This window comes from Microchirus variegatus (genome assembly GCF_963457635.1).
Source record: "Microchirus variegatus genome assembly, chromosome: 4".
Classification (NCBI taxonomy): domain Eukaryota; kingdom Metazoa; phylum Chordata; class Actinopteri; order Pleuronectiformes; family Soleidae; genus Microchirus; species Microchirus variegatus.
In genome coordinates, this window is record NC_139805.1 from 3507693 (window position 1) to 3527622 (window position 19930).

A 19930-nucleotide genomic window follows, 5' to 3' on the forward strand; every position below is an offset into this window, starting at 1 on the left:
AGTTTGTGTTTGCAAATTTGAGACTATGGCATATAATACAGCTCTGTTGATGTTGCGGTGCAAAGTGTTGTGTTAAAATGTTGAGATGCCCGATGATGATGATGATGATGATAATGATGATGATGGTAGAAAAGAAAGTGGGCAGAAAAGGGGCAGCTCTGCCGGCATTGATGCCATAGCAACCCTCTCATGTTTGTCTTAAATGTGGGACATATAACAGCACTGTGGCTCAGATGTGGTGCAGCAGTAATCATGTCACGGAGAGATGGAGACAGACAGACAGACAGACAGACAGACAAGCGAGGGTGTGAGGGAGACGCTCTTTCAGAAGAATGCCAACAAATGAAAGAGTTCAGCTGCAGATTAAAAACGCCTCATGGGGTTTTCATGAGAAAGTGTTGCGGTGGTGATAGCAAATATATTTATGACAAAAAAAAAAAATGGATTTGTGCTACAGTGCTTTGATCGTCAGAATCGCGTTGTAGTTTGTTTTATTGTGGCTTCTCCTTCACTAGGGGTCGCCATGGCGGGTTATATGTCATTAAAGGTGACATAGAGTGGTCCTGTTGCACATAAATGTTAGTTATGGAGGTCTACTTACATATATTAACTTGTTTTTATGGTCAAAAACCTCCTAGTTGCTGTAAACGGGCCGATAGAAATCCTCTTTTCTGACAGTGTTTTTCTGCTGCGAGATTTCAGAGTGAACTTTCACCCCCAGAAGACAAAGTCTTGTGATTGGCCAGTACTATCCAGCACATCCGTTCTCAGAAGCGCAGCGCCCCCCTCTGGAACGGCGGATGCACTGCTCCTCATTATCAAAACATTGTTTTAACAGTGTTTAAAAATAGCTTCTTCACGACTCCCCGCCACAGTCCCTTTTATGACTTTGACCTAGAGTCAGAAGACACTGTTGCTCGTGAAACACCTCCACAGCGGACGTTATTCTTCTTCTGCGGTTCAATGTATGCAACCGGATGTACCCGGACTACCGCCCGGAGCAGGACGATCGGTTGTTCAGGAGAACCGCTGCTTACGTAACTATTACGGGATTTTCAGTGATCTCGTTGAGCCCCGAGATTACAATAAAACACAACGTTCTCAGCAATGGCTGAACTGTTTGTTTCGAACCGTCAGGGCTTCATAAACAAGGTAATGACGCAGATACACACCAAAAAAACAGCGATAATAGGAACTTCTCGCTCTCTGTCATCATCTTGCAGGTTGCAGGATCCACATCCAGTTTCCAGGCTATTATTATTACCACACATATCATAGCATCACCATTATTATTACACTAACATTAAAGTTGATATCAGTATAATTCTTTGTCAACAATCTCTGCTGCTGCTTATATAAATGACTGTAGTTCTATAAACATGTCATCACTGACTCAGAACTGTCCTTTTGTAACTTAGATGCAATTGTTGTATTTCTGCTCCTGGTCTCTGTCTTCTGTCTCAAGCTCACCTCCCTCTTGTCCTTTCTCTCCCCCCTTAAGCCCAATTTATACTCCTGCTGTAAGCGAGCACACATGGTTCAGCCAACCTACCCAGAAGCCACTGATTTTGGGAGACAACTTGTCGATGGCAAATTGGTGGCAACCATGATGCTGAAAGAGGCCAAATCCAAAAGAACAGGGTTATGTTGAAATTAAAAACATGCCTAGGCCATGATGTTTAATAATAATAATGGACATTAACAACCATAATAAATATCCAGCTTTCGGAATTTTGAGAATAGCCCAAAATTCTGAGGTTTCGAGCCTGTTGATCGCCAACTAATAGTGAAATCACCACAGATCCCTTGATTTAGGTTGGATTTGTATTAATTTATTTTTTTTGTATACCGTTTGGTGAAAAGAATGGCTTATTGACTCATGTCATAACTTGAGGGAATAGTTACCTACCAATGAAGTAAAGATGAAAATATTGAAAAAAATGTAGAAATGTGTTTTTAAGAATGATTTTTTTCAGTGGATGTTGTCAGCACGTGTTCTCTGTATCTGGAATGCATTTATTGACAGCCTACCTAACCCACTGAGGATTTGAGGAAAAACATTTTTTTTTTCACATTTCTCTGATAATAAAGGGGGCATACACCAAAATGGCCAAAAAAATGTTTGCAATATTTCCGGCAGAGCAGACCCTCCAATTATTGCTTCTTAGGGTCAAAGTTAACAGAAAAAAAACAAATAAAAAATATGGCAGCCCATGTCAGGTTCAACCCATTTTTGAGACTTTGGCTCCCCGACTATGAGGTGGTGTTTGTAGGTTGTAGACATTTAAAACATATTTTGAAGTCTTGGAGTCTGTTTTCGGCGCAAGGGATGCATCACTTTGGATCGTGTTGTTAATTTCATTCATGAAACTCTGCGTCTGCGTTGAACACGGCTCTTTATTTCAGTACTGCAGGGTGATGCACAGCCTCTCTGGGTACAATGAGACTCTCTCGTAAAGAGGGGAACATAACCAAGCAACAGTATGATGTGTGACAGTTTCTTGCTTGCGGCTCTCCAACATAAACAACAACACGGCACACACACACTTCCTGTTTCTCTCATTGACGTCACGCACACACATAGTTTGTTAGCTTAGCTTAGCCTCTAACAGTATCCGGTGAGCATGCGAAACGATCTTGTGCGCACTCGAAAGTATCTCGTGAGCAGACGAAAGTATCTTGTGCGCAAGGGGAAATGTTTCTATTCTTTTTTTTTTCTCTCCGTGTCCCTTTAGGGGCTCCGTAGAAATGCGACCGCACTGATAAGATTAATTTCAAACAAAGGTGAATGCCGTGTGCAGCAGTGAACGTTTTATTTTTCATAAGTGCTGTTAATCACAACAAAAAGATATAGGGAAAAAAAAATGCTTATTTGTTGTTGTTACAATATGAAATCTAATATACAATAATTTGATACACTCAAATAATGTGCAAAGATCTTAAAGGTCACATAGAGTGGTCCTGTTGCACATATATGTGAGTTATGGAGGTCTACTTACATATATTAAGTTGTTTTTATGGTCAAAATCCTCCTAGTTGATGTAAACGAGCCGATTGAAATCTGTCCTTTTCGAAGCGCTTGTCAGTCGTGCTATTTCAGCCATAAATCTCGCCCGAGAAGACAGAGTGTGTTGTGATTGGCCAGCCAGCGTAGAGCCTTCCCACCTGTGTTGTGATTGGCCAGGTATCTGGAAGTGACGTAATCTATCACGTCAGCTCTCAGAAGCGCAGCTCCCTCTCTGGAGCGGCGGATGCACTGCTCCTCATTATCAAAACATTGTTTTAACAGTGTTTAAAAATAGCTTCGTCACGACTCCCCGCCGCAGTCTCCTTATGACTTTAAACCGGAGTCAGACCCAGAGTCAGAAGACACTGTTGCTCGTGAAACACCTCCACAACGGACGTTATTCTTCTTCTGTGGTTCAATGTACACAACCGGATGTGCCCGGACTAGTGCCCGGAGCAGGACGATCGGTTGTTCAGGAGAACCGCTGTTTACGTAACTATTACGGGATTTTCCGTGATCTCGTTGAGCCCCGAGATTACAATAAAACACAACGTTCTCAGCAATGGCTGAACTGTTTGTTTCGAACCGTCAGGGCTTCATAAACAAGGTAATGACGCAGATACACACCAAAAAAAACAGCGATAATAGGAACTTCCGGTCTAGTTCCGCTTTAACCTATCATAAAATGCAGATTTATTTGAATGAATGACCTCTGTTGCTAGTATTGTGTAGTTTAGTGGACTAAGATTGTTGGTAGTGCAGGTAATGTGACAAGTTTTTTAAGGTAGATTTTCAATTGTTAGCAATCATTGAACCGTTTCCCATGGTGTCAGTCAGATCACCACTTTCCCAGTTTCCCCAGTATAAGCTGGCCTGCTGTGGTTCCATGATGCAGCTCAGGAATCTGTCACCCAGAGCAAAAAAGCATCAAGATGTTTAGAATCAGAACCACAAATATGGTGGTTTCTGAGGGGGAAAAACTATGTGACGCGCTCCCTGGATTTAATTAAATGTGTGTGTGTGTGTGTGTTTGCGGTATGACTTATGTTGTGGGGACCTAAATCTATTTTACACAGTCACGTTATGGGGACTTGTACTTCTTATGGGGACAAAAAGCAGGTTCCCATAATGTACATTTTAAGGAGAAGACATGTTGTATGATTAAGATGAGGTTAGGGTTAGGTTAGGGCTAGGGGGTTAGGGCAGCAGGAAATTAATGTAAGTCAGTGTTATGTGTTCTGAAGTCATGGAAAACAGACTGTTTGCTTGTATTTGTCTCTTCTTTAGGAACTTTTCTGGCATAAACACTGACTTCGTTGGGACTGGTACTTGTCATAAAGACCAAAAACCTGGTCCTAATGAGGTAGAATTACATTTCTAATGAACTGGTTAGTTTATTAGAAGATAGTTTTGGTTTTCACTTTATACTTTATTCACTGTGCAGCTGAGTTGTTCTTTTATCTGAGCTACAAGAATGTGACGCTATTGAAAGGAAAAAGCTGCGAGTGTTTTAATATTGTGTCGCCGTAAACATGTACCGAAAAGAAAATCTCTTACAAAGTATATATCCCACATGTTTGGCAGCAGCAACATAAACTTACATGTTTAACATAATATTTGTGCAGTATAGCAGGCAGTTACCTGAGCTGAGAGCTGAACTGGTTCCTGTGAAATACTGCTGACCTGTACAGGATCAGCTGGGATTGGATCCAGCTCCTCCCACAAATAATAAATTAAGGACAGCTTTGAACAAGTGAGAACATGCATTTGAACTTTGAATTTTGAGGACATTTTGGGTGTGAATATTTTTGTGAAATATGGTAGGATTTAACCATGAAAATATATTTTCTTAAAGGTGAAGTAAGTAGTTTATAGTGCCATCTAGAGGAGAGGCTGAAATTTACAACAAAGACCTGCTGCTCTGCTCACCCCCTCCTTTCCCAGAGCGCTACGGTATCCTCAGCTGGTCAAATGTCGTCCTCGTCGTCTTTCTCCGTGTCAGCAGATGAGGTTCGTGAGGCGAGGGAGAGGGCGGAGCTACCGCGGCCGTAGCAGACGAAGCGGAGAGAGAGGAGGCGGGACTTCAGCTACAAGTAAAGAGACGCTTGTTTTGTTCTCTCGCGTTTGTCCTTACAGGCTCCGGTAGAAACATGGTGTCTCTCTGCTAACAGTGGCTATGCAACCGCGGCCCGCGACCATGTTATTTTACATGACTTTTTGAAACACTACCAAAATGAAACAAAAACTATTATACAGCGACTAGACAATGCAGGAGCACATAATATGTATAAAAAAGTGGATTTTGGGTTATATAAACCCATAAGTACTACATATTGTCCCTTTAAAGGTGAAGACCTTATTTTAGGAATGGGAGGATATTTTACGGGAAGCCTAAGTGATTCCAAAAAGTTCTGGAAAGCAGGGGCATTTTTGGAAAATATAGTTTGAAATCAAAGGACAAAAAAAAACAAGTGGGGATGTTTTAGAGTGATGGCATTTATAGTATATATGATGTTAGTTAGAGAGAGTTAGAGAGAACTTTCAATTGTCATGAGTGTTTGTGAAAGTAAGACTATGATTGGAACACATGGTAGCACTTATGTATTTGGAATAAGAAAATAAATTAAAGGTTGAGTGGGGACATTTAAAGGTACAATATGTAGTATTTATGGGTTTATATAACCCAAAATCTACTTTTTTATACATATTATGTGCTCCTGCATTGTCTAGTCGCTGTATAATAGTTTTTGTTTCATTTTCGTAGTGTTTCAAAAAGTCATGTAAAATAACATGGTCGCGGGCCGCGGTTGCATAGCCACTGTTAGCAGAGAGACGCCATGTTTCTACCGGAGCCTGTAAGGACAAACGCGAGAGAACAAATCAAGCGTCTCTTTACTTGTAGCTGAAGTCCCGCCTCCTCTCTCTCTGCTTCGTCTGCTACGGCCGCGGTAGCTCCGCCCTCTCCCTCGCCTCACGAACCTCATCTGCTGACGACGAGGACGACATTTGACCAGCTGAGGATACCGTAGCGCTCAGGGAAGGGAGGGAGTGAGCAGAGGAGTAGTTCGTTGTTGTAAATTTCAGCCTCTCCTCTAGATGGCACTATAAACTACTTACTTCACCTTTAAGTCACTGAAACCCACATTGCTCCTGACGACTTTGCGTGTGAATAGTTGCTGCACATAGACTGTATAGCACTGTATGAATGTGTGAGTGAATGGGTGTGAATAAGTGAATGGCAAAACTGAAGTCATTTACTATTTCTGGTAAACACATTACAAATTGATTCTTTTGGAACAATGTGGACATACTAGCTTAAAGTCTGAAGTAAATGTGATTGATCAAAGGTTTGGAAGTTCAGTTCATTTAGGGCGCATTGTTCAGAAAAGATTTGGGGAAAATAAGGCTATTGTTTGAAAATAGAAATCATTTTTGGGAGGTGGAATGGTGGGGACACTGGGGAAAATTTGGATTTTTATTAGTTAACACTTGACACAGGGGTATTCAATTACAATTTTAAGAGGTCCAGTTACTAAAATGTATTTTTATTCACAGAGAAATTGTAAAATACCTATGTTTAACATTACTTCATTTTGCTGCCTCTCTATAACAAATTCAATATTATCTAGTCTATTTAATCTATCATTTATTTTATCTTACTTGTTTTCAACAACTAATACAGCAATGGTGCTAGTAATGGTTTGAATGGCATTTCGTTTTTGTCACAACGTGAAACAAGTTAAATCACTGTTTGAATTGAGGTACATTGAGTTTATTGTCTCTGTTTGGTCATTAGTTTATTATTCTGTTTTTAAATGTGTGTTTTCTAAATCTAATACGTGCAAGGGTATAAAAATCGCAAGAGATCAATGAATAGAGGTATTACTGTTTCTTTCCTAACAAGGATGTTTGTATGCGGGAAAAAGGGTAAGTGTTAAGTGTGAAGTGTTCACTTCCCCTTTTATTTTGGTAAACACTCACGCTTCCTGTCGCGCTGCCACTGCATCCACCTTGACACACCTTCCCTTAATTCCCTCATGCACTGCACCTGGTGATCCTCAGTAATCACACACACACACACCTGCCCTTGATTTTCCCTTCCCTTTATAATGTCCCCACCCTCAGTCAGTGCGTTGTTTATGCAACACGAAGAAGACATTGTTTCAAGCTTGATATATATAAGTATTTTTTTGAAAGCTAATAGTTGGAATATAGGTTTTGTCATTTTTGTTACCAACGAGTTCTTTGAAAACTTGGATTGCTATTCCTCATGAGGCATTGAGCCACTTGAGCCGATTGGTTCGAGAAAGGGTTCATTTCTCGAAGCTTCATGTGCACACGAAACCACCTACTGGCCAAGTGTAGAATCACAGGCAGCTGTATGTGAACCACATAATGTGTGATGCATAGAATGTTTGTCTGTTATGTCTGTTGGGAATGACTGAAGTACAAATAATTATGATATTAATATAAAAATATAATAATATAGTATGTAATAAATATTTATACATAATTTCTGTACATAAATGATAACATGTGTACGTTTTTGAATGTATTCTGCGCGTACATTTTCCCAAAATGGTAATATGGCAGGTTGTGCAATGTTTTTATGAAAATGCCATGAGTGTAAACAGGCAGAGGACAGTGAAAGTGCTTGTGGAACTAGGAAAAAGGCACAGATTATGCTTGTGTGACTTTGATGTACAGGACAGGGAAAGTTTCATTCATTTTTATTCAGAAACAAGAGTTTCTCAACAGTTTTTGTTTTTTTAAATAATTTCTTTTTTTTTGACACAACCTCTCCGGCCTTGGAGAAGACCCTTTCACAAGGCACAGAAGATGCCGGTGTGCACAAAAAGGCAAGTGCAAGTTTGGGTACAGTAGTCTTTGCCTCTCCCAGTACTCCAGAGGGTTTTCCAGTCTTCCTATGTTTGACTCTGAAAGGTACCGCTGGACCTCTACACAGTGGCATCTGCGGTGAAATTTTGAGACCTCCTTGCCTCCATGACGCTGGTGTCTAAACGACGCCACAGTTTGCTACCTAAGAGGAAGCCACAGATCATGTTAGTAAGTACTCATAGGCACAACTGATGTCAAAATATAAAATAATAGATTACCTCCAGTGACATCATGAGAGGTAGAAGCCTGTGGGATTTCCTCTCTGCTTTGGTGTGTCATAATGGTAGAGCACTCTGAGGTCAGTCGCTTTACAGCTTCAGTGGCTTTAGTTTGACTGAAATATCCAATGACTTTGAAGCGGAACTAGACCGGAAGTTCCTATTATCGCTGTTTTTTTTGGTGTGTATCTGCGTCATTACCTTGTTTATGAAGCCTGACGGTTCGAAACAAACAGTTCAGCCATTGCTGAGAACGTTGTGTTTTATTGTAATCTCGGGGCTCAACGAGATCACTGAAAATCCCGTAATAGTTACGTAAACAACGGTTCTCCTGAACAACCGATCGTCCTCCTCCGGGCACTAGTCCGGGCACATCCGGTTACGTACATTGAACCGCAGAAGAAGAATAACGTCCGTTGTGGAGGTGTTTCACGAGCGACAGTGTCTTCTGACTCTGGGTCTGACTCCGGTTTAAAGTCATAAAGGGACTGCGGCGGGGAGTCGTGACGAAGCTATTTTTAAACACTGTTAAAACAATGTTTTGATAATAAGTAGCAATGCCTCCACCGCTCCAGAGGGGGAGCTGCGCTTCTGAGAGCTGACGTGATAGATTACGTCACTTCCAGATACCTGACCAATCACAACACAGGTGGGAAGGCTCTACGCTGGCTGGCCAATCACAACACACTCTGTCTTCTCGGGCGAGATTTATGGCTGAAATAGCGCGACTGACAAGTGCTTCGAAAAGGACAGATTTCAATCGGATCGTTTACATCAACTAGGAGGATTTTGACCATAAAAACAACTTAATATATGTAAGTAGACCTCCATAACTCACATATATGTGCAACAGGATCACTCTATGTGACCTTTAAATCTGGGGTCCAGGAGTGTAGCGAGGGACATGATGCTCATCAACTGCAAAGTGTAAAGCTTCTCTCTTAGTTGCCTGATGAGCTGTTCTCCCATCTCTAATGCCACTGCAGGTGCCGGCTTTGCTATTTCCTCCTGAAGGTTTTTGCTCCAGCATTTTCATCAGGGGGACAACTTTGGAGGCAGACACATTTTCCTTGGCCGACAGCTCTACAGTTGCATCATAAAAGGGAGACGGCAAAGAAAGGCACCCTCCAACAATGGTGAACTCATCAGAAGTGATCATGGGCATCACTTCATGGTGTAGCCTAGCTAAAGCTGCTCTGACAGGCTCCCTTAGCTCTACCAAACGTTGCAGCATCAAATAGGTGCTTAAATTACTGCAGCAGGAACACAGACAAACTGTTAGTGTTATTACAAATTGGAATAAAGGGAATGACCATACCTTAGCAGTGGTGCTGCTTCTAAAGAAGCCAACCAGCTTCCTTGCTTTGGCCCGGATGCCAAGGAGAGCACAGGATTCTGGTCAAGTGCCTTCTTCACTATCAGATTTAGTGTGTGTGCAATGCAAATATGGTGCCGAAGCTTCAGCGCTCTCACACACGCTACCATATTGGGAGCACCGTCAGTGACCATACATGTCACCTTATTAGTGATTCCCCATTCCTCCATCAGGGTTTCACACGAGTTATATTTTAAGCAGTGTGTGATTGGGGGAATGCCTGCACTCCCAGAGACGGCAGAGAGCATGCCATCCATCCATCCATTTTCCACCGCTTATCCGGGGCCGGGTCGCGGGGGCAGCAGTCTGAGAAGTGGCACCCAGACCTCCCTCTCGCAGGACACTTCCTCCAGCTCTTCCGGGGGGACCCCAAGGTGTTCCCTCATGGAAAAATTAGGAACAAGCTACCAAGTTAACACAGCGAACAAGTCGACAGCAAAATAATCCATCAGTTTATTGTACATAATCTCTGACTAAAGTTTGCGGCTACACGTTGCAGCTTCTTCTTCCGTAGCAAAGCAGAAGTGAGATCAGCATCATGATCAGAAGCATCTGTCTTGGCCAAAGATTTGCGCTGTAACAGACACAGTTTAGATTTTTTTCCTTGTCCATCTTGATTCAGCAGTGAAGACACATGCAGCTTCTCGAAATAGCCGCTACAGCAATGAGCCTCTGCAGCAGTGGCTACATATCAAGTAGCCATGTGTTTCTTCTGTGACGCAGCTGATTGGCCCAAAAAAAACAAAACAATAAAAGCAATGGAATGTATGTGGTATCACCACACCCTAACTTGGAATCGGGTTCACGGCCATCAAACAACCCTAATTCAAATACAAAGTTTATGGTTTTAAGACCCCCAATACTGTGAATTGGAGCGTCGGGTGGCTTCTTTGAAATGTCAGCTTGTATATTCTGTAAGAAACGAATATATATATGTATATATATATACATATATATATTATTTTTTTCCCATAAAATCAGAGACGAAGAAAGACTGTCTTCTCGACTTTTTTTGTTTTCCTGGGCCGATTTGTTGCTGGTTTTCTCGTGGCTGGTCACGTTTATTTGTTAAATGTTGGAAAATTTTAAACTTGTCTTCAAGATTTTCAAGTCTTTTTAACTGATCAAAGCATTTGGCATCGTTTGCTTTGATTCTTGGTGTCAGACATCACACTCGTGACTTTTTCAGTATCCAGTCAGTCAATGTCACACATAGTATGGGCTCAGCTGGCTTGGAACCTTGTTAGGGCAGATACTAAAACAATTGAAAAGCAACAAGACCGAGTAGAGTCGAGCCGTGCCGAGCCATTCTACAACTGTATAGTCGAAAAGTGCCATTTGACCATTCCTCATTGAGGCTCAGCATTTCTCTGCCGTCAATCTCCTCCTACACCAACATGTTCTGCTCTCAGCAGGGGCACCATTAAAAAAAAACTTTTGGTTGTTTTGTCCACCTGGTGAAATTAAATCAGGTAATACGGGTGTTTGAAATGAGCTGAGCAAGAGCTTATACACAGCAAAGCATTTCCAGAAACTTGAGGGGAGATGTGGCACTGTTATTTGCCATGTACCTCAGCCAGAAAATGCTAATAGGCATTCTCTCTTGCTCCCTTTGTCTGATTGGAAACACGTGTGTGTACATTACACTCTGGGAAATGGCTGAGATGAGAGACAGCAAGGCTGCTGGAGCCACAATAAAATGTGTGGAAGGGCTAATGAATAAAACAACGGTGGATTAAATGTGCCATAGCTAAAATAATTTGATTAAGAGTCTGAGTCAGAGGCTACATTTTTGGAGGCTATGCTGGAGACAGCTGTATCTTTATTTGAGCTTGGGATGTACGAGACCACATTTTTCCCCTTCCTAATGAGCCTCGACCAAACAGCTTCAATCAAGGTCTTTTTAAGGGGATATCTGGGCAAAGCCTGAGGCTTGATGAATCAGTTGTCATCACATGTGATTGCCTGTTTAAAAAAGTCCCAACACTCCGTTTCTATTTTTTTTTAGTCAGGTTCAGCCAGGGTTAGTCCAAAGCAGAAGCACACCAGTGTTCAGCCAATAATCTGTAAGTATCAGCAAGTGTCTCCAGCCCCCTGTCATTTTAATTAATCAAATAAGCTTTAACCAGTTTTTTGTGTGTCTCATTTTTGGGAATTATTAACCTCCATGTGTAGTTGTGTATCATGTATCAGAATTAAATACAGATTTTGTGAGTCAGGATGTGGTTATAGCTTAGCTTCACATTAAGACAGGAAGCAGAGGGAAATGGCTAGGATCTGTCAATTGTACAAGTGCACAAGTGATTTACTGTTCATTTAATGTTTTTATCCAGTAATTGTTCAAATGTTTATCGCTTACACAGAAAAAAATAGGGTTTCATATCCAGATGGTATGTTTTAAACCCTGGTATCAGTGTCTGTGATCTGAATGACATTGAATTGCCTTTAACTGGGGCCACGCTAATTGGATTAGTACATGTACATATACACATTATATATTGTGGCGACTCCTGCTGGTGTCTGACAGGGTAGTTTGGAGTAGGTTGCTGGATGGCAGGGGGCTGGGCCAGTTTGGCAATTTTGGTAACTGGGGACACCTGGGCCGTAATCGGGTATGCCATATAAGCAGGTTCTCGTTCATTGTGTCTCTCTCTCTTTTTTCCCTTGCAGACAGACGCCCGTCTCCCCAGGTGACGCGGCAGCCTTAAGCCTTAGTTCTTTTGATTTCTTTTATGCATCATACAACAGCCACACACACCATATTTACCATGCATGCACATCCTACATGACTGATCTGACTCAATCTCACACTTCACGTTATTGTATTTCCTGATTTATCTTCATTATTGATCTAAATAAATATGATCTAATTCTTTTAACTGTGCGTCTCCATTTGTTTGTCATGGCCTAGAGCCAGCTGTGAAAATATATACATAATAATAATGCATTATATTTGAAGGTGCCTTTCAAGACACTCAAGGTCGCACATTTACCATATGTATATACATACACATGCCTTAAAACAACTCTCAAATGACCTGAAAACAATGATTGTTCAACATCATGGTTTATGGGAAGGATACAGAAAGCTATCTCAGAGATTTAAGCTCTCAGTTTCAACTGTGAGGAACATTGTGAGGAATGTGAAGACCACAGGTACAGTTCTAGTTAAGGCCCGAAGTGGCAGACCAAGAAATATCTCAGATAAGCAGAGGCGAAGGATGGTGAGAACAGTCACCGTCAACCCACAGACCAGCTCCAAAGACCTACAACATCATCTTGCTGCAGATGGTGTCGGTGCGCATCGTTCAACTATTCAGCGCACTTTACACAAGGAGATGCTGTATGGAAGAGTAATGCAGAAAAATCCTTCTCTCTGCACCAGCCACAAAGAGAGTCACTTGAGATATGCTTAAGCACATTTGGACAAGCCAGCTTAATTTTGGAATACGGTGCTGTGGACTGATAAAACTAAAATGGTGTTATTTGGGTAAAACAAGGGGCGTTATGCATGGCGGAAAAAGAACACATTATTCCATGAAAAAAACAAACAAAAAAAAAAATCAGGAACACATCCTCAAAGTAGAAATTAAAACAAAACATAGCACTTGGGCTAATTGAGCAAAATAGCAAGACAGACTTGGATACAAGGTTTTCTCTGGAAGCCGAAACGATGCACTGGCACATGACTGAGGGACTGGGAACACTATATAGGGGAAGAGGGAATCAATGGCAGGTGTGAGTGATTACTGAGGATCACTAGGTGAAGTGCATGAGGGAATTAGGGAAGGTGTGTCAAAGCAGATGAAGTGCCAACGCGACAGGAAAAAATTAACATTACCAAAATAAAAGGGGAAGTGAAAAACAAACAACACCAAAATGTGACTTAACTTAACCAGACACTACAAAACAAAACAAATACACTTAACAAATATGGCGCCTCGTGACACATGTGTCTTATAGAGCTCTGGTATCTAACGTCACACAACCAAGGTAAAGCTCTCTTGGCAGTAAACAACACTGTTCAGCTCTATGGCAGACAACTCCTCTCATCACAGACAGTCCAACAGGAGAACATCCAATAACATTTTTATTGCATCCCCACAGATCCAGAGAGATGATAGAGGTGAATCATTGCTATGAAACATGCTCACAGTTGGCAGAAGAAGAACAGTGGGAACAAACACAAGCAACAGATTTTGTGGTAAATCATGGACTCAGACTAGATTTATCAAGAGCTAGTCTGTACAGCAACGTTAACACAGCAATAATTTGCATGACACTGTCCACTGCTAGCACTAACATTATACTACATTATGCTGGTGAGAGACTTGATCAACCTGTCACGTGACCACAAAACTATATTTGGCTAGTAGACTCCAGTGTTGAATGTTTGTAACAGAGACAGATTGCATCCATTTTTTTCCTTCCAGGCTCTTGTAAACTTTCACAGACACTCACTAGTAAGATGAAGGAAAGTTAATCAGGAAGTTGAAGATGTCAGGATACTGCAGGTCTGGAATAATGTACTCTCCGGCTGTTTTCAAAAAATCACACCAGGGGCATTATAAGGATCTGATAAGGTCTGTCAGGTTTCGTCATATCGGTTATCATATCGGTTCAGTTTAAACCGTGACACTGAACTCTGACAGGTTGAATCTAGTCCCATTTAGTTTTGCTACATCTCAGGATCCAACATGGCAGTTCAAATAAACCAAGTGATGTGATGTCCGGACCTCTATTGTGGGCATATACCAATGTGAGCACCGCTCTTCAGAAACTTTGTTGACCCTATACATCCATCGGGACCGTACCTATGTTCCCCGGTTCCCCGGGTCCTATGTTCCCCGATTTGTGAACGGGGAACATAGGACCCTTTCTCTAACCCTAACCCTAACCCTAACCCTAACCCTACCCTTTTTCAAAAAAAGGGTCCCATGTTCCCCTGTCACATACAAAGTGGGGAACATAGGACCTTTTTTGGGAAAACGGGGAACATAGGACCCGGGGAACATAGGTACGACCCCCATCCATCCCAATCTTTACTGGTGCCAAGGACTAGGAACACTAGGATTCAGTCAATAATCACAATTTATTACCAGTCTGAGGTTCGGTACACGGGAGGTCAATCAGATCCGGCAGAGGTGCAAAAATGTGAGGCATAAAGGCAAGGTCAAAAAAGGCAGGCACGGTTCAATACACTATATATAACTACATGTACTATAACTATGAAAGATAACGCTGGAACGTGAGCTGTGAGACAAGACACAGAGGGGAATATAAGCAGGGCTTGATTGGGGAGTGATTGCATGCAGGTGTGGGAAACACAGTCAGGGATCAGGTGCACACAAACGGGGGAAGAGGGCGGGGCAGACAGGAACCTGAAACAGAGACAGGAACCTGAAACAGAGACAGGGGTGAGTGATCACAAAATAAAACAGGAAGACAAGACATGGAACATGAAGGGAAAACAAAACAAGACACTTAACTAATGTGACAGATCATGACAACTGGCTCCATAATAAAATCATCTCTGCTCCTCAGAGAGGATTTTCACTACTTGAGAGGAAGAATGTAAACATAGCCAGTCTATTTTGTTTGAGGCATTGGGAAAAAAATCCCATTTTAGATTTGTATTTTGATGAGAAGAAAAGATTGTTATAGTGTTTATGTAAGATACAACTGGGAGTTGATGAAACTGAGCTAGATCCAAACTTATTTCCATCAGCTTGCTCCGACTGTCCTGACCTATGCTGTGCTGAGATAGGGTCGAGGCTAGATGCCACAGTGGTTAAACTGATGTTCATCTTTTCATCTTGGCTCAAAGAACCAAACATGTTTCCCCCCAAAATGTCAGCGATTTCCCTTCAGAGGAGCACGAGGAGAGTTTACATTTTGCAATTTGTTCTGGGGCTCCGTGATGGATGAGATGTCTGTGTTTCGCCTGGGGCCAGTTCTGATGCTGTCTATTATTCCCCACATCTAGATTTTACCTCATGTTCTTTTGTTCCAGTTTTCTGTCATATCTAACTGTCTGTATTTTTTTTTTTTATCTCAACACAACTGACAGGGCAAACTCCACCGCTGACTTCCACCCCCTCCACGGTGCTCGGTGCTGGGCCTGCAGCTGGGACTCGGCTCACGGGACAAGTGTGAATGTTTTGTAATGTCAGACTGAAGGGCCTGTTGAAAGCCTGAATGTTGTCCAAAGGGCTCACCGGCGCTTACAAACGGGACTGCTCAGTGATCATGCTGCCAGGGGAAACAGAGCTGAGCAGGTGGGACAGGGAGGCAGCGTCTGGTCCAGTTTCTGCTCCTCACAGGTGGGAATCCTCTGAGTCCAGAGCACAGACCTCTGTTCAGATGGAAAATTACGGGGACTTGGCACGAGGTGGGCAAGAATTTGGGCTAAGAGCCAATTCATGAGGATATGGTAGTGATGGATTGAGGAGTCTAAAAGCCTTGTGTTTTAGCTGAATTAATTAATAATAATCAGCAGTTTTGTATGTGAAAATAATGTGATAATAGTATGTGAAATAATACAAATATTCTATACAAAATTAATAATTATGCAGTCTTTAAAGGGGAAATAAGTAGTTTATAGTGCCATCTAGAGGAGAGGCTGAAATTTACAACAAAGAACTGCTGCTCTGCTCACCCCCTCCCTTCCCTGAGCGCTACGGTATCCTCAGCTGGTCAAATGTCGTCCTCGTCGTCTTTCTCCGTGTCAGCAGATGAGGTTCGTGAGGCGAGGGAGAGGGCGGAGCTACCGCGGCCGTAGCAGACGAAGCGGAGAGAGAGGAGGCGGGACTTCCGCTACAAGTAAAGAGACGCTTGATTTGTTCTCTCGCGTTTGTCCTTACAGGCTCCGGTAGAAACATGGCGTCTCACTGCTAACAGTGGCTATGCAACCGCGGTCCGCGGTCATGTTATTTAACATGACTTTTTGAAACACTACGAAAATGAAACAAAAACTATTATACAGCGACTAGACAATGCAGGAGCACATAATATGTATAAAAAAGTGGATTTTGGGTTATATAAACCCATAAATACTACACAGTGTCCCTTTAAAGAGACAAATATGTCAAAACAGAAGATAAATATGAGTAAATTGAAGCAAGAGATAATGTGTAGTTTAGCAGTTTAGATGAATTATCATTGCAACCTTGGGCTAACTCTTCGGTAATCGTTATGTGTCTAGTTCTAATCCTGCTAATTGAGGCACTTCAGGCGACACATTTCATATAATAAAGCTAACTTGAGTTAGATTTGTGTATTCACTTTGATTTGTTTAGTCCATCCACCTTTCAAAACCCTCTGTATTTATCGATGTTATGCACTGTTACTAAGAACTCTTGATTTTATGCATTATTGGCTTGTTATTATTATTTATACGGTAATGAGTCAGATTAGATACTCAGTTAAGTAATTTAAAAAATAAATCGACAGACAGACATAGTTAGATATACTTTATTAATACTGCAGGAAATTCAAGTGCTGGTGAAACAGTGTTTTCTGTCATTTTTCATCAGCGTCAAAGAGCTGGAAAACAAACATGTGCATGATGAAAGACTTACGGGAGTGAGCGATAAAGAGAGACAGTGTACATGATGTCAGAATGGCAGTTTAGTGCTGCAAACTGGCTGCAGATGGCAGGACGAGAGGTCAGGGATGGAAAATTAAACGAACAAATTCAGAACAGCAGCTGAGGCAAAGAGGAGACGTTGTGGCCACAATGAGGGAACGAGGCCGAGGGGTCAGCCTGGACCCAGCACACACATTTTTTAAAACAGCAATTAGAGGTTCCTAAAGCTTCCAGCTCAGAGCCACGGTGATGACCTGACCCTAATCATCCTCAATTTCTCTCAAGCTGCAACCCTCTGATACGCGTCTCCTCCGAATGGCTGTTTATTTTTCACAGCACTTCCTGTTTGATTGAGCACCATGGGTTGTGTTGCTTTACTTTATGACTTGCACACTTATTGCACATATTAAATCATCACCCAGCATGAGCTGTCTGTCTTAAACAACGGGCTGTCATCTTAATGCACATAACTGACAATGGTAATTTCACAATAAAGCTTTAGTTAATGGTCACCTTCTCATATCATTTCTGAGAAATGTGTGTCGTCTTTGAATAGGTGCGCACAAAGCCTCAGGTTAGATCAATGCAAATTAATTTTAGATTGAAAATACATCCCTGTTGCAACATTTTCATGCGACTTTTGGATACTTTGCTGGTCTCATTGTCGTTTGAAAACTCCAGGTCAGGACACCCATATTTCCTGAGTGATTAGCTCGTATCAGCCATGACTTGCATACTTTGCCAGCAATTTAAAGGTGAAGTAAGTAGTTTATAGTGCCATCTAGAGGAGAGGCTGAAATTTACAACAAAGACCTGCTGCTCTGCTCACCCCCTCCCTTCCCTGAGCGCTACGGTATCCTCAGCTGGTCAAATGTCGTCCTCGTCAGCTTTCTCCGTGTCAGCAGATGAGGTGAGGGAGAGGGCGAGCTACCACGGCCGTAGCAGACTAAGCGGAGAGAGAGGAGGCGGGACTTCCGCTACAAGTAAAGCGACGCTTGATTTGTTCTCTCGCGTTTGTCCTTACAGGCTCCGGTAGAAACATGGCGTCTCGCTGCTAACAGTGGCTATGCAACCACGGCCCGCGACCCTGTTATTTTACATAACTTTTTGAAACACTACGAAAACGACAACTATTATACAGCGACTAGATAATGCAGGAGCACATAATATGTATAAAAAAGTGGATTTTGGGTTATATAAACCCATAAATACTACACAGTGTCCCTTTAACAGTAACAGTTTCACCTAATCAATTCAGGAACTCTGACTTGTAATCTACTTCCTGTTTACACCAGCACTTGTTAGGTCTGTTAATATAGATGGACAATTCTGATGCGGGTAAAACACATGTCTGTGCATAGAAATGAACACAATCTCTGTGTATGGGTAATGAAGTCAACGTGGAAGTGCCGAAAAACCTGTATTCTATTAAATGCTCACCAGGGGTCAATGCAGAGGTTGCTAAATGAAGTACGTTTTGTAAGTCTGAGAAAATGTCAAGTGATGTGTACAGTAGGCTGGATGATATTGCCAAATAATTATTAATTTTATTTATAAAAAGTAATTCAGTCTATATGGATAATGTCAGCTAAATTATTATTTTTTTCTCTCTCTTGAGTGAAAGGTTCAAGTGGTTTTAAATGTCTTCTACCAGCTCCTCCCTTTATGCGTCACCACAGTGGATCACCTGTCTCCATCTTGTCCTCTCCCTTCAATTCAATTTATTTGTACAGCCCCAAATCACAGCATACATCATCTAAAGGCACTGTACATAGACAGCATCCTGCAGAGCAGAGAAACCCAACAAACCACGCAATGAGCACGCACTCGGCATCAAAAAAAAAAGTGCTTGGACACAAGTGGACAACAGATTTGACACGATGAACTTCTGAACTGGGAGCAGTCTCCCTCTCTCCACTCGCTATACACATTCCTGAAGGGGATGTATACACTTCGCCCGCCTCTAATCCTGGTGCTCTTCGGCGCGTCATCTCAGTAATGAGCCATGTGGCCCCCTCTGGCTCCCACTAATCAGGGATCCAGGGATATCCCATCCACGGCCCATTGCTGCCTGCCACAGCAGCAAAACACACACACTGAATCCAAAGTGGTTCTCTCACTGCCATCTGGACTCCATGCCTTGCCCTGTCTCCATTCTGCCGGCGATTTATGCCCTCCTGAGGTGTTTTGCGCTTTTAACTCACACATAATTGGCCCCCAGATGCAAACAATATGTGGAGGACAGTTTTTATGAGTTGCTAAGCAGAGGTCATTGTATTTGCATCACTTCTGACTCCTCCCCCCTGACAAAGTTAAAAAGAGACACTTTATGTGTCTCATTATTCTTTATCCAGTTACTGAAAAAAGAGCCATGATGTTACAAAAATAAAATAATAAAAAAACAAACTGATACTGTACTGTACACTGTGTCTTACAATTACCCTCAATCCTGTCTCCTGTCCACAGGCCTCTCCTCAACGTCTGGAGGAGGGTGACAGCATTGTGTATGATACACAATGCTGTCAATTCTGCCAGAATGACAGATATTCATGAGAAAAGCACAAGACATGACAGGAATCAGGAACTTCACAGCTTTTTGGGTAGCTGTTTGAAATGTGATTCAAGGTCTGATTATTTCAAAGTCAAAAGCGCAGCAGGTGATCAGTAGTGAAACCTGTCACTCGGATAATTACATCATGTGAGTTCTGGGGGCAGAGAATTTTTTTCACAAGGTATTTTTAGACAGTTAAATAAGTGTACATATATTCACGAGCTTCAATCTACTGTTTAACTCACAATTATGAGGATGGAGGCTCATCACAGGATGGCAAGTTTCAATAGTC